The 15270-nt window shown below is 38.2% G+C and overlaps 1 pseudogene; it reads left to right on the top strand.

Moving 5' to 3' along the window:
- The first annotated feature begins 5105 nt into the window (after positions 1–5105).
- Positions 5106–15270, top strand: part of LOC114052194 — a 23081-nt pseudogene continuing 12916 nt past the window's right edge.

Genomic DNA, 15270 nt, shown 5'->3' with positions numbered 1-15270 from the left:
AAAGAAAGAAAGAAAGAAAGAAAGAAAGAAAGAAAGAAAGAAAGAAAACACAGTATGATTTGTCTTTGGCATCTTTCCAAATCCTCTTTCTACTTCCATCCCTGCCACTCCACCACCCCTACAAGTGTCCTCATTCCCTTTTCTGACCAGAGTCTTCTATACTGCACTCTACCCTCCTTCCAATTTAGTGCGCTGGACTTAACAACGTCCTGCATACTAACCCCTCCAATTAAAACAAAACAAAACCTTCCCTGACAGAATAAATGGGGAACAGAGCCTTTGGCTAAGAACTTCAATATTGCCTTCAAATAGTTGGAGAGGTATATTAAGAAAAAACTTAAGCTGCATTACTCTATGGGGTAAAATTAGTACAAATGGGTGTAAGTCCCATGAACTCAAGAATAAGTCCAGCTGTCAACAATGGGATGTATTGCCTCTTAAGATAGGGTGTAAGTCTTTGTCACCAGTTGAAACTCAAAGAAAGTCTGAATGAATTTTGATAAAGGCTATTGTAGATGGAATTTCATGACATCTAACATCCCTTCCAATTCTTAATATCTAAGTAAGGAGCCCACAGAATCAAATAGACACCTAGCTAAGGTATTAAAGGTATACAGTATTAGCTCATGTGCACAGAGATAAGAACAGCACTAGTGATTTCTTTGATTTAGGGAACTCCCACTCCCAATGCAACCTTTTCCTAAACTTAGAGTCTTAGAGTTGCCTAGAGCAGCAGTGTAAAACTCAAATAGAAACAGGGCCATTAATCTATGTACCAGAATTCCTGCAAGCTCATGTTATTTTTAAAAATGCAATGTTATCTATGTTCATTAAATTTTTACTTATTTTGTTAAATATTTCCCAATTACATTTTATGTAATGTTGCAGGCTGTGAGTTTGACCCCTCTGGCCTAGAGCACTGAGAAGTTAATGATTTACCTAGGGCCATACAATTGGTATTAAAGTCAGCAAATCTGTCTAGGCCTCTGTTGCTTAATCTGAAAAAAGAAGGGCAGAATTAGATGATTGCTTAGGCCTCTTTTTGCTCAAACATGCTATATTTCCAAAGTTCTAATCTGGTTTCTGATTGTGGCATAGACTTTGGGTTCTTAAAGACTATGATGGTAGCATACAAGCTCTGATGGATCTAGTCCATCATGAAAGTCGTCAGGGACCTGTCCTGCCAAAGACTGTGTTCCTATTATTCGAGAGCTAGGCTAGTGGAATGCCAAAGCACTCATCCCTGAAAGGCTGGCTACCAAGTACTGAGCTGATTCTGGTGCAGAGGAATTCCAATCTACATCAGGGACAGAAGGCCCATACCAATAAAATCACAAATGGTTTGTGACTAGTAAGAGGCAGCAGATGGTAAATTTATTTATTATTACCTGCCCTCCTCCCAGACCACCCTATTACCACTGCACCACTCACTGTTCTGTTTACAAATAGTAATGACTGAAAATATAAATATGTTTAATAAAGGCTTGGGCAAATTCATAGTTGACAGAGCCTTTATGGAATTGGTAATAGAAGTTAGGAATCAAAAAATCATAGATTTAAAGCTAACTTCGGTAGGTTAAAAAACTGAGGCTCAGAAAGATTAACAATTTGGGGAGGGAGATAGTTACTTTTTGAGTTCCATGCTTCCTCCTTCCCTCCCTCCCAACCTGAACTAAAGAAGGCCACCATCTGACATAGATAGATAGCTAAATGTAAAACCATACTATACAAACTTCTATTTATTAGCTCTTTCACTGGAAATGGGTAGCATCTTCCTTTGTGAAAAATAATTCATTTGCACCCCTACTCTATTTCAATCAGTTTGACACATTACATAAATCATATAGGGATGGATAGGTTCTTATAGGGCCTCAAACTTCAATGTAATGTTTACTATTTGTTTACCAAATTATGAGGCTCACTTGTGCAAGCACAAGAATGCTGATAAAGATGTCTCCATCTTGTTTTGCTCAAATTCCATGTCCAATTCCATGGGTGGAATACCTTAATGATTTGGAAAGTCCCCCAATTTATTTTTGTACCTCCAGACCTCCCTCTTTGGTCCAGCATGAGCAAGTGACCATCTTATGACCAATTAGTGGAAATGCCCCATGCTTTGCCCAACCTGTGACCCCCCTGCTGACATGTCATTTTTGGCCCTCAAGAGTCATATTTGCATATTTGGAAACCTTATAAAAACAAGGTCCTGGAAGAAGAGGTTTCTTAGATTGTAAGGAAGATCTGAGGTTCACTGCATTAGAGGGGACCCTTTAATAAAGTGTCATTGGCTCCGAGCTCTGTCTTGGTCTCTTTTATTGTAGGTTGGGCAATTTTAATCACCACACTTCATAGGTCCTTTGTAGTTGATTTGAATATTTATAATACTCAAAATAGCTTAGTCATTCAAAGTTACTCTTTGAACAATATTGCTGCCACTGTATCCAGTGTTCTCTTGGTTCTGCTCATTTCACTCTTCGTTATTTCATGCAAGTCTTTCTATGTTTTTCTAAAATTTTCTAAATTTAAAAAGTTTCTAAAATTAACCTGTTCATCATTTCTCACAGCACAGTAGTGTTATATCACAAGATTAAAAAATTTGATAAACATTTACAGAATGTTAGCAGTGTGAGAGGTGCTGTGGTAGGCACTTCTCAGAACTCATTCCAAAGATCACAGGATTGTAGGTTTAGAGTGCAAGGAAAGTCAAAGGCAACCTACTCCAAATCTATATGTCAAGAAGCACTGAAATAATAACAAAATACAGTTCATAGAGGGGATGAGGAAGGTGGCCACAAACTGGACAAATGATACCATGCACACCCATAGACACACAGTAAGTGAGATTATGGATCACATCAGGAAGAAATTGATTTTCCCCAGAACTGCTGCAAGCTCAAGAGATTCATCCCAGGCATTTTTCATAATAGCATAAAGCCTTATACATAGTAGGTGCTTAATGTGTGCTTTTTGAAATGAATTAAATTGAATTGAGTTGAATTAATCACATAATTGTCCTTTTAAATAAATTGCTAGCCTTGGCTTTTAGCTGATGAAATATTGCCTGGTCCAACTTTATGGCTTATGAGCAACTTGGGTTTAGGCAGAGAGTGAGCATTGAAAAGGAGATAAAATTAGATTTGATTCTAATCTCCCATAGGAGAGCTCCTCCTCCTTTTGTTCTAAGCCTCCTTGAGTGAGTCCTCACAATTGCTTTCTTCCCAAAACCCCACTAGTGGTAAGCACTTAAGTCTCAAGAGGTGTTGAAAAATCCTTATCCTTTCATCACTCACACACCCAGAGGGAGGTGCCAAGCCTGGAGTTGGAAGAGGGTAAGGTTGGGGAAGAAGGGCTGTGGGAAAGTATGAATACATGGGGGTGTAAAAAAAGAATAAACTTTACAAGAAGTTTGAGGAGTCTGAGAGCTGAGAAAGCTACAACGCAAAAAGAGATGTACATTTTCAGTCATGGTCAATGTGGGCATTTCTTCTTGCCAGACCTTTATAACTGTCTTCAACACTTGAAGGGTATTTGCATGCTCAGTGTGGCCCCAGAGGGAAGAAATAAGATCTATAGGTGAAAGCTGCAAAGAAATGAGGTTAGGATGATGAAAGGAAAAATTTCTTAACTCTTAGAACTATCCAAAAGTGGAAAGGTCTGGTCTCCGTAGATAGTAAGTTAACTCTCACTAGAGATCATTAAAGAAGAGCTGGATTGCCACTTATTGGGGGGATGGTAGAGGAGATTCTCATTCAGGTATAGGTCAAAGTTATAGGAGAACCTTCCAGACCTGAAATTCTGATCCTAAGCTTGGACCCCATTTAAAGGAGGCCCATGACATTATCCTATGTCATGTTTATGTCATGGTGAGAGCTGAGGCACATCTGATTAACTAGTATGGTGAGATGGAGTCTTTATCATTGAATGAAAGGGTCAGAGAGTTGGATTATATGACTTTGACAGTTCCTTCCAGCTCTAAATCTATGATTCTTTCTTCCAAATCTCACACTCATTTTATACCAGTTTGAATTTGACTCTCCCTGAACTGACTGGAGCACTGGTAAATATAAATATTATTGGTAATAGAATTGTCTATGCTGTTAAACACAGTTAGATGGCAAAGTGGATAAAATGCCAGGCCTGGAGTCAGGAAGATCTGAATTCAAATCTGGCCTTGGACATTTACTAGCTGTGTGAGTGTAGGCAAGTCACTTAACCCTCTTTGCCTCAGTTTCTTATCTGTAAAATGAGCTGTAAAAAGAAATGGAAAATCCCTCTAGTATCTTTGCCCAGAAAACCCCAAATAGGGTCATAGAGAGTCAGACATTACTGAAATGACTCAACAACAGCAAACACTATAAAACAAACCAGGATAACAATAGCTAACATTTATATACTGCATTAAGTTTTGCAGATGTTACACATGTTATCTTATTTGATCCTCACAACAACCTTGTAAAGTAGTTGCCATTAATATCCCTGTTTTATAGATGAGGAAACTGAGGCTAAGGGAATTAAGTGACTTGTCTAGGGTCACACAGATAAGTGGGATTTGGCCTTATATCTTTATTACTCCAAGTCCAGTGCTCTATCTGCCACCACATGTACAGATGTGGATACAGTGGATACAGCAGTGTGGTATCCTGTAGGAAAAACATTATTTCTTGTATTTTCACATATTGGGGGGAGGGAGGAAGTAGGATTGGAGTCCCTGAAAATTCTGTATTGTTAGCAAACATCATAGGGATTGGTCTGTTTTGTTCTGGGAAGGGCCTCCGTGTTGTAAGATGAACAATGCCAACCCTATGGAACTTAGTCCTATGCTTGCTTTAAGATGCAGACCTCAGAAACAGAGAGGAGTGCCCACCCCCAGCCCCTGCCCCACCTCTTCTTTGGTATCTGGACATGCAACCAAGCTATCATGTGAGCAGTGAAGGGGGTTGGTTTACCTCAGGTGGCCCTGGAGGCCCGAGGTTTGGTTGGGCTGTGTTGCCAAAAAGGAGGTAACACCCTTTCTTCTGTTTCTCCCCTCAAAAGAGTTCTGGCAGTGAAATTAGGCTCAGAGGTTTGCTGTGGCTCCGTGCCATTAGGACTATCCTCTCCTGATCATGCAGCTGCTGCTAAGATTCCAACAGTCCCGAGATCTGTGGGCCTCCTGGCTGTCCTGCTGTCCACTGCACCTCCATCCCAGGAACGTGGCCCAACAGGCTTTCTTGGGGGCAAAAAATCCAGAAATGCCTGAGAAGTTTAACTTTGCAAATGATGTGCTGGATCACTGGGCTCAAATGGAGAAAGTGATAGGGATTTCTAGTGACTGTAGGTGTCAGAAATGGGGGAAATTGGGAAGCAAGAACTAGACTCCTAGTGTTTGTGCTGTTTAGTTTTTGGGAAGTAGAATATCAAAATCATGGCAAGTGTCCCCCAGAAAAGTGGGAACCCTTGCTCTACTCCAACCCCAACACAGAACACAACACCCAAAACCTCACAACACAACACATATTTTGTCTGCCTCTTCCCTGTAGTGTGGGTGGTTTTAGTTTCAAGTATCCCTAGTCCATCTTTCTGGTCCCTTTCTCTAGCTCTCCCACCTACTTCCTCCATGAAGTCTTTCTTAAGTCAGAATTTCCCCAAGGGCCAATTCATCTCATCTGATCACTGCTCTGTGGTTAACTATTTCCAATAGTTATGTTGTGAAAGAAGAATCAGGACAAAAGGGAAAAACCATGAGAAAGAAAAATATAAAAAAAAAAAGTGAAAATCATATGCTTCAGTCTGCATTTGGACTCCGTAGTTCTTCAACTGAAGGAGGTCCCAAAATGAGGGCAAAGAGGAGAAAGGTTGTTGTAGGTCTCAAACACAATGCATATTAATGGATCTGAAAGCCCATCTAGAAAAATCAAGCATTTGCTAGATCACAATCTATTCTTCCTCCTTCCATCTTTCTCTATCCTACATACTCTAAAGAAAACTTTCTCAGTTGCAGAAGTTAGCTTCACGGAACCAGGGGAATATCACACACAATAATAGCAACATTGTACAATGATCAAATATGATAGACTTAGCTCTTCTCAGCAATACAATGATCTAAGACAATTCCAAAAGACTGCTGATGGAAAATGCTATCCACATCTGGAGAAAAAACTATGGAGTCCGAATGCAGATTAAAGCATGTAATTTTCACTTTTTTTTGTTTTTTGTTTTTTTCTTTCTCGTGGTTTTTTTGTTCTGATTCTTCTTTCACAACATAACTAATGTGGAAATATGTTTAACATGATTGTACATGTATAACCTATTTCAGATTGCTTGCTATATTGGGGGGGAGGGAGAAAAATTTGTAATTCAAAATCACATAAAAATGAATGTTAAAAACTATTTTTACATGCAATTGTAAATAAGATTACTATTAAGTGGGGAAAAGGAGATAACCAACTAGAGGAAATATGTGGAAATCTTAGGAAATGATGCACTTGGAATAACAAAATAAGTTCCTTCTTTAAAAAAGAAGTTAGCTCCAAAACTTTCTACCCTTGACCTCCCAGAGAGACACAGGTTCCCCTAATAACAGCTAGATAGCATTTACATGCCTTAAGATTTGGAAAACACACAACCATGTGAGGTAAGAGCTTTTATTATCCCCATTTCACAGATGAGGAAATTGAGGGTGAGAGGAGTTGAGTGACTTTTCTAGGGTCACACAGCTAGGAAGTGTCTGTGGTGAGATTTTGGATTCAAGTCTTCCTGACTCTAAGACTAGTGCTCTCTCCATGGTGCCCAGTTAAGGCATCAGAATATCCTACTTGCCCAGCAGAGCAATCTTCATTGCAACTACCTCCAACTGTGCACAGTGGGATGGGGAATGCCTCCCAGGGAGTTAGAAAACCTAGCTTCTAGACCTGACTTGGCTACTGTATGATCTTGGTTAAGTCTGTTCCTCTTTCTTGGCTCTAGTTTCCTCTAAATTAAAAAGGTTAGACCAGATCATGTCTTAAGATTTCTTCCAGTTATGATGTTCTAGGATTCTTTATTTCTTCCTCACTCAATCCTGGCCATGGCCATTGCTTTCACATAGTGATAAATGATGTTGCCTAGGAGACAAATAAATCCTATAAAGAATAGAAATAGACCCTAAGAGGTTTAGAGGGAACCAGGAAGCATCCACAGGCAAAACAATGTCTTGAAGGCAACATTAAAATGATGTCACCATATTGTAATAATGTCCATGTTGACGTGAGCCTCTGAGTCGTATGAACTCATTCTGGCTTCAGAACCTTTGACCCAGTGGCCCTTAGACATCATTAACCCTACTCTCCAATGCAAACTGGACAGGAGCCCTCTCTTTCAAACAGTACAGGCTGTGTGTATGTATTTATGTATACACATAAATGTATGTATATATGTATTGTGTATACATCTCTATACATATCCATATATATACACATATGTGCATTACACACACATGCATACACTGTCCCAAGGATTAATATGCTATGCTGCCTCTTCAGTGTCTGACAGTTGTTACAGTATTAAAGCACATCTACAGCAGAACAAAAACAACCTTCTAACTTGCCTTCTTTTGTCACTGATCTTCAATGAAAGGTTGGAGGATTTAGTACACTCTAACCCATACGGATGGCTGGTCTCTGTGCATGCTGTATCACTAGGTTTTCTGTTTCACCAGGAGGGCAAGAAAGCCTTGACCCCAGCTCTGTGGTGGGTGAGTGATGAAGGCAATGAGGTGAAGTGGTACAAACCAAGAGTTCGGCGATTTCACCCGCCAGGCAGCCAATGTCCTCTCAGATGCCTGTGGCCTGCAGCAAGGAGACGATGTGATAGTGATTCTGCCCCGGATTCCTGAGTGGTGGCTGGCAATCGTGGGGTGCATTCGAGCAGGTTACTGGCCAGGCTCGGATTACAGATACTTAAACTTAAATACACAAAGGTGCCAACTATTTTGGTTAAAAAAAAAAAGCTATCCCTTTACCTTCCACACTTCCCACACTTCAACATTGCCAGGAATGGGATAAAATTAGGGAAGTGAATGGCTGAATATTATTAGTGCTTGGAGTAAGATTGATCTGTCAAAAACAAAATGGCCAGTATGGTACCTTGTGTCAAAGGCAGAAAAAGCAATATAAGAAGATCTAATGTAGGGAAAACCAAACAAGTGTTATCTTAAATATTAATAGATTGAATTTGCCAATAAAGGGAAACAAATTACAGAATGGATTAAAGAACAACACCCAAAAACATGCTGCTTATAAGAAGCATATCTAAAACAAAGAGGTTGATACACATTTAAAATAAAGGACTAGAGTGAAAGCTATTATGTTTCAGCTAAATTCAAAATAGCAGAAGTTGCAATTATGATTTCATGTAAGGCAATAGCAAACAGAGATGATATCAAAAGAGATAATCAGGGAAACTACATTATTACTAAAAACACCATAGATAATGAAACATGACTTTGAAATGGCAGTATAATACAGGGAAAATTTTCTAGAACTAAAGTCATGGAATCTTGGTTCAAATCTTGGCTTTGCTGCTTACTATCTGTGTGACTGTGGATAAGTCATTAAATCTTTCTAGGCTTTAGTTTCCTTATCTACATAATGAGAGGGTAAGACTAAATGATTTTTGGGGTCCCTTCCAGCTCTAAATCTATGATACTATTAGCCTGTGATATAGTGCTAAATATATAGGCACTGATAGCTATTAAGTTCTCAAAGGAAAAAATAACCAAAAAAAAGTTTAAGTGGTAAGACATGAATTCTAGTCAATTTTAGCATCTCCTTGTCAGAGCTCAATAAATCAAATGGAAAAATAAACAAGAAGGAAATTACAGACAAAATATTGGGGGAAACTGGATTTGATAGACATATGGAGACACAAATGGGAATCTTAGTGAATATACATATTTCTCAATCTTTCATGGAACTAATTTTTTAAAACACTGGAATATCTGCAACTCAAGCAAATGCATGATAGAAATGTTAAACACATCCTTTACAGACCACAACACAATGAAATTGTTAAAAAAAAAATGTAGACCTAAAGAGAAAATTAAAAAGGACATCCTAAATAATGATTACATCAAAGGCCAAGTCAGAGAAATATTAAAAACTATATTCAAAAGGATGATAATAATTAGATCACTTACCAGATTTCAAGGGAAACAGCTAAAGTAGTCCTTCAAATAAAATTTATATCCCTGAACATTTATCTTAATGTTAATTCAATTGCTTTAAAAATTAATTTGTATATCTCATCTTTAATTTTAAAAATATCCTCTTGTGCTTATTTTGGGATTGTTTGTTGGTTTATAGTTTTCCCTGTCATAAAATTAATTAACCAGACAATTGATTGCTTCAGCAAAGTAGTAAACACAAGATAAATCCACAAATCATCAGGATTTCTGTATACTAGGATGAAGAAATAGAGAAATATCATTTAAAATAATAATTAGAGGAATTAAATATCTTGGAGTTAATCTACCAAGAGCCAGCTAGGTGGCACAATGCTAGATCTGGAATCAGGAAGACCTGAGTTCAAATATAGCCTCAGACACATGATACTCACTAGCTGTGTGACGCTAGGCAAGTCACTTAACCCCAATTGCCTCATCAAAAAAAAATTTAAAATATGGACTGGGGACAATATTTCCCCCCCAAAAAATTTCTCTGATAAAAGTCTTATATCCAAAATCTATAGGGAATTGATACAAACTAATAGATACAACTGAGTTATTCAGCAATACCCAATAGTAGGAAGATAGGAAAAAATTTCTCAAAAAAGAAAACACAAATTATGAACTCAAAAGCAAAAAGCTTTAAAAAAAAAAAAGAAAGCTCTAAGGAATAATCATCACAGAAGGATAAAGGGCTCAGCCTATGATTTCATTGGTAGAGGGAGCTTCCCAGTAAGGAAATTTCTTCCACTAATGCAGATTGGTGCCTTCTCTGCAACTTATCATCTTACAGAGTTGTCTAGAGAACTTACAGTTTAATTGACTTGCCCAGGGTCAAATTGGTAGCATATGTCAGAGACAATACTTAAACCAAAGTTTTCCTTGTTTCCAAGCTAGTTCACTATCCACACTGACCATACAATTATCAAAGAAATAAAGATGAAAACAACTCTGAGGTATCACCCATCAAACTGGCAAAGTTGACAAAACATGGAAAAATGCATTTTTTTAGGGTTCATGAGAGGTAGAAAAACAAGCACATTAACTTGCTGTGGAGCTGTCCAACCACTGAAAAATAACTTTAAAATCATGAAAGTGCATAAATCACTCATACTCTTTGACCTAACAATCTCTTTATTAGGTATATACCCCCAAAAGAGTCTATAGAGAAAAAAAGAAAAAGAAAAGGCCTATTTATATGAATACATTCATAGCAGCTCTGTTTTGATATAGCAAAATATTGGAAACAAAATGAATCCAACATTAGGAGAATGGTTGCACAAATTGCAGCATGCCAGTGTGATAGGATATTATGATACCATGAAGCATGATTAATAAGAATTCAAATGTGTGAAATATCATATGAAAGGATGCAGAGTGAACAAAACAGAACCAAATGAACAATTTACAAAATTACTGTAACAATATAAATGAAGAAAATTTGAAATGGTAATGAAACCCAGATCAAAAATAGTATACAAAACTGATACTAACTTATAAAGCAAACATCTGCCCTTTCTTTTGAGAAATGGAAAATTATTAAAATGCAACATTGCAAATATTATCAGACACAATCACTCTTTATTTACTTAACTATTTTCAAGGACTTACATTTGGGGGAATTCATTTGAATTTAGGCCAGGAGGTTTTGTAATATATAAAAATAAAATTTATCAATTTTTTTAAAGATGACAAATACCCAAAGGTAACATTTTAAGTGAATGAATTTATCAGACGCTTTCCAACATGACAGCCAAGAAGGCTCCTGCCAAAAACAAAAACAAAGCAAAAACTATCTTCCATTGACTATCTAAAATTCCACCATTAAAGATTCATTCTTTTAGGTCTTTAATCTTTTTCAGTCCTCCAGGACCCTTCATTTAAATTCCATTGGCTTTTCAAGAGGTTATACTTTAAAATGATATCAACTTACAGTACACTTTTCATGCAAATTAGTTTCTAAATAATATTTGCAGGCCCAGTGACTAAAAGATTTTGTGAAAAACTAAGGATAGACATCCAGACAATAAGATATTCTTTGAAATCCCAGGGCTAAAATAGGGAATGGGAAAGCACCAAAGACAAATCGATTCCCTTCAATCACAATGTCACCTTTAGGCAACCCTCACTGAAGTAGCAAAGAGTTTTGAGCAGGCAAACTGCTGGCTATAGACACTGGACTTTTTGCTTTTTGCTGCTTTGTGGGAGGGCATGTGAACCAGAGGAGGGAATCACAGTGGCCTATACTAATTCTGTCTTAGTGAATGAATTTTCTCACCTCATTCTATGGACTCTGGCTGTCTATATCTCATACTTACCCAACATTTCCTGGTCACTGCCCATTATTTAAAGATGATAACATCTGATCCTGCTGGGGAAAAACAATTTCTACTACCACTCATTCTGATGAGTCAAAATTGACCTCATAAAAATCAAAGAATCATTAAATTTCAGAGTTGGAAGGAACCTCAGAGGTATAGTCTAATCTGTAAGTTAAGTGGGAATCCTCTCCATTCTAAATTAATTTTAATTCCTTGTTTAAAAAAATGTATTAACACTTTGTGCCTTTGATAAAGTACCTTGTATATGGCGCCATTGTACACTTTGTACTTTATAAATGTGTTAGCATTTTGTACTTTTATCATAGTCTTTTTTTGTATTATGGTTATATATGTACATATCATCTCATCTAATAAACCATAAGCTCACTGGGAATAGGGGCCACATCATAATGTTATTTATATTGCTAGTATTCTTAGCATCCCACCTTGCACACATTAGACATTCAATCATTATTTATCAAAGGAATTATTCAATGAACTTGCTTCTTCTAGGACTTGTACTCATTCCTGGGACCCCTATGATGACAGCAAAAGACATTACCGGCTACAGAGCTCAAAAGCCAGATGCATCATAACCAGTGAAGCTTTGCTCCCACTGCGGATGCAGTGGCACCTGACTGCCCTGCTCTGAAAGCCAAAGTCCTAGTGTCAGAAAATAGACATGATGGATGGATGGACTTCAGAAGACTGCTCCGGTGAATGTCTGGATCTTATTCACTCTCCAACAACCCTTGAACCTGTGTTTCTTAAAGGAAGGAGCCCTCTCTATACTAACAGCTTTCCTTAGGCTTAATTTTAAGTTCCTCTTATAGACTACAGTGGGTCTTGCTTTTAGAGTACATGGAGTTGGCAGTCACCTTTGTGTAACTGAAGGATCACTGGGAAGGGCCCTAACCATCCTGCTATGCCCCTGAAATTCTACCATTAGTGACTGATTCCTTTGTTTTGAAATACAAATCTTTTTGAGAAGGTAGCCAATTAAAGGAATGAATTGATCCAATTTTTTTCTGGGTAATTTAATCATTTTATTAATAAGGCTATACATTATTAATAAAATGGTGATCATTTGGCCATCTCTCTTAGACCAAAAACTGATCCAATTCTTTCCAACATGAAAGTTACCTGGGAATAGCTTCAAACAGAATGTGGCACACAACTAACTAATTAAGAGAAAAGGATCTTAGAGTCAGGGTCTATCCAAAGATGTGAAGCCTGGCTCAGAGTAATAAAAGTATGTTAGTTGCCTTAGAGGAGAAAGGGAGAGTGCCCATAAGGGGAGGAAGTCACTGAAAAATAAGATAGAAAGGACTGAAGAATAATTTTCAGCAGCTTCATTTTACCACGAAGCAACCTGGGTTATAAGTTTTGGTAGGAAGGGGTTGTTTCTCTTTCCTTCCTTACTGTTTGGCATTTACCACTTGGGCCTACCCTCTCCATGTAGCTGTCTCTAACACTGCTTTGGGCACCTATTTTCATGGGGATTCTTGCCTTGAAATTCTTGGCATTTCCAATTTGAAACAGAAGCAGCAAAATGAGGTAACAGAGCTGTTGATACCACTTTGGAAATGAGAGAACTAGATGCAGGTCACTGCCAAGCAAGGGTTAGAATACCTGCTGAGTTGATACCTGTCGACAAGCCAACCTGTTCCAGTCTCTAAATGAACATCTATTTGGCTTAAGTGAAACATCCTTCTTACTCAGGCCTAGAAACCAAAGGACCTTCAGAGCTGACAACTTAGGGTCACCCAAACGTCCCTAGTATTTGCCAGGGAGCCTCATTTCAGAAGAAAAGTGGATCAGACAGATTGATTTCTGGAGTTCTGTCTGGGTGCTGAGCATATGTGGATTTGTCTTTCAGAGAGGCCCCCACTACACACAGCTGTGTAGAAACTAGGAGTTCAGAAGCACTAACCATCTATTTCACCAGTGAGACCACTGGTGCCCCCAAGATGGCCAAGCATTCCCATGGAAGCCTGGGCTTCAAATCCATGATAGATGCTAGATAAGGAGACTTCTTTACCCAAAAGAGAATTTCAGGGGGTTCTGAGATGTTATTGGGCCTATCCCCCTATATTTTGGACAGGACTGAATTGAAACCCCTCCTAGGAAGACCATTAGCTTTGTTTATATGCCTGGCACATGGTAAGCATTTAATAAATATTTATTAATATTTATGGGAATTTCTCCTCTTTGAAGGAGAAATATTTTATATCTTCCAGAGATAACAATAATAGTAACATTTATACAATACTTACTAAGTGTCAGGCACTGTGCTAAGTGCTTTACAATTATCTCATTTGATCCAAACAACTACTCTAGGAGGTAGGTGCTATTATTATCCCCATTTTACAGATGAAGAAACTGAAGTTAAGTGACTTGACCAGGGTCACACAGCTCCTGACTCCAGGCACATCACCCTAGCCACTATGCCACTTAGCTAGCTGATCAGTAAGTTTTTCTGTTAGTCAATCTAAATCCTTCCCACTCACTTTGTTTTGTCCTTTGTAAGGAGGGAACAGAAATTTCCCACCACTATTACATCACATCCTCCCCTTTCCCCAATAGTGGCTTAAGCAAGACAACATAGAAGAGAGAAAGAGAGACAGAGATAGAGACAGACAGAGACAGAGAGACAAGGAGAGAGAGACAGAGACAGAGACAGAGAGAAACAGAGATAAGTCAGTTTTATCCTATTATCCCTATGAGGTCTCAGTCAGAAGCAGTCCATGTTCCTACTTACAAGAGAGTACAAAAATAGATTGGCAATTGAACATGGTAGAAAGCATGTTAATTAGCTTTGGGGGCAGCTAGATGGTGCAGGGGATAAAGCGTCGCCTGGAGAAGACTCATCTTCTTGAGTTCAAATCTGGCCTCCGATACTTCCTATCTGTGTGACTCTGGGTAAGTCACTTAACCTTATTTGCCTCACTTTCCTCATCTGCAAAATAATCTGGGGAAGAAAATGACAAACCACTCCAGTATCTTTGCCAAGAAACCCCTAAATGGAGTCAGACATGATTAAAAAAATGACGACTCAAAAAAAAATTAGCATTAGAGATAGTGGGCCAGGGTTTGAATCCAGGCTCTTTGATGCACTATTTATGTGACTTGGTATAAGTCACTTGACTTCAGGGCCTCAGTTTTCTTATCTATAAAATGAAGAGGTTGGACTTAATGACTTCTAAATTTCCTTCCAGCTCTAAATTTTTAATATTATGAAATAAATTTCTGTAATCTCTGGGTTTGCTTTCAGCTCTAAAAAGATGCTCCTTCCCTCACTGCTGTGGGACAACGGGAAGCATGCAATCCTGGGAGAACCTTGAAGGTCCCTTCTAACTCATATATTTTCTCTGAATCTGTGGCCCTTCAGCCCAATATGGGAAAAAAATTCCCATTTCATCCATTTAATTAAGAGACGTTCATATCAGAGCTTCTTGAATTAAGAATTCCTGATATTTCTATGGGGCTTTTAATGTTTCAAACTGATTTGTCTCGTCTGAATCTCCTGATACCCCTATGTGATAGATAGGATAGGGATTATTATTCTCATTTTACATGTGAGGAAACTGAGGCTCAGGGAGGAGAACTGGTCCAAGGTCAACCTGTTAGTTAATGGCAGAGCCAGGGTACCATGAACTATGCAGACATGAAATTTCACAATTATCAATGATTCTGGTGCCTTACATAAAGGTAGTCTTGTTTCTCTTCTCTTCTCTTCTCTTCTCTTCTCTTCTCTTCTCTTCTCTT

This window comes from Vombatus ursinus, unplaced genomic scaffold, assembly GCF_900497805.2.
Source record: "Vombatus ursinus unplaced genomic scaffold, bare-nosed wombat genome assembly UNPS02014807.1, whole genome shotgun sequence".
NCBI classification, from domain to species: Eukaryota; Metazoa; Chordata; class Mammalia; order Diprotodontia; family Vombatidae; genus Vombatus; species Vombatus ursinus.
The sequence above is the reverse complement of the archived record's forward strand: the minus strand, read 5'-3'. Positions and strand labels throughout refer to the sequence as shown.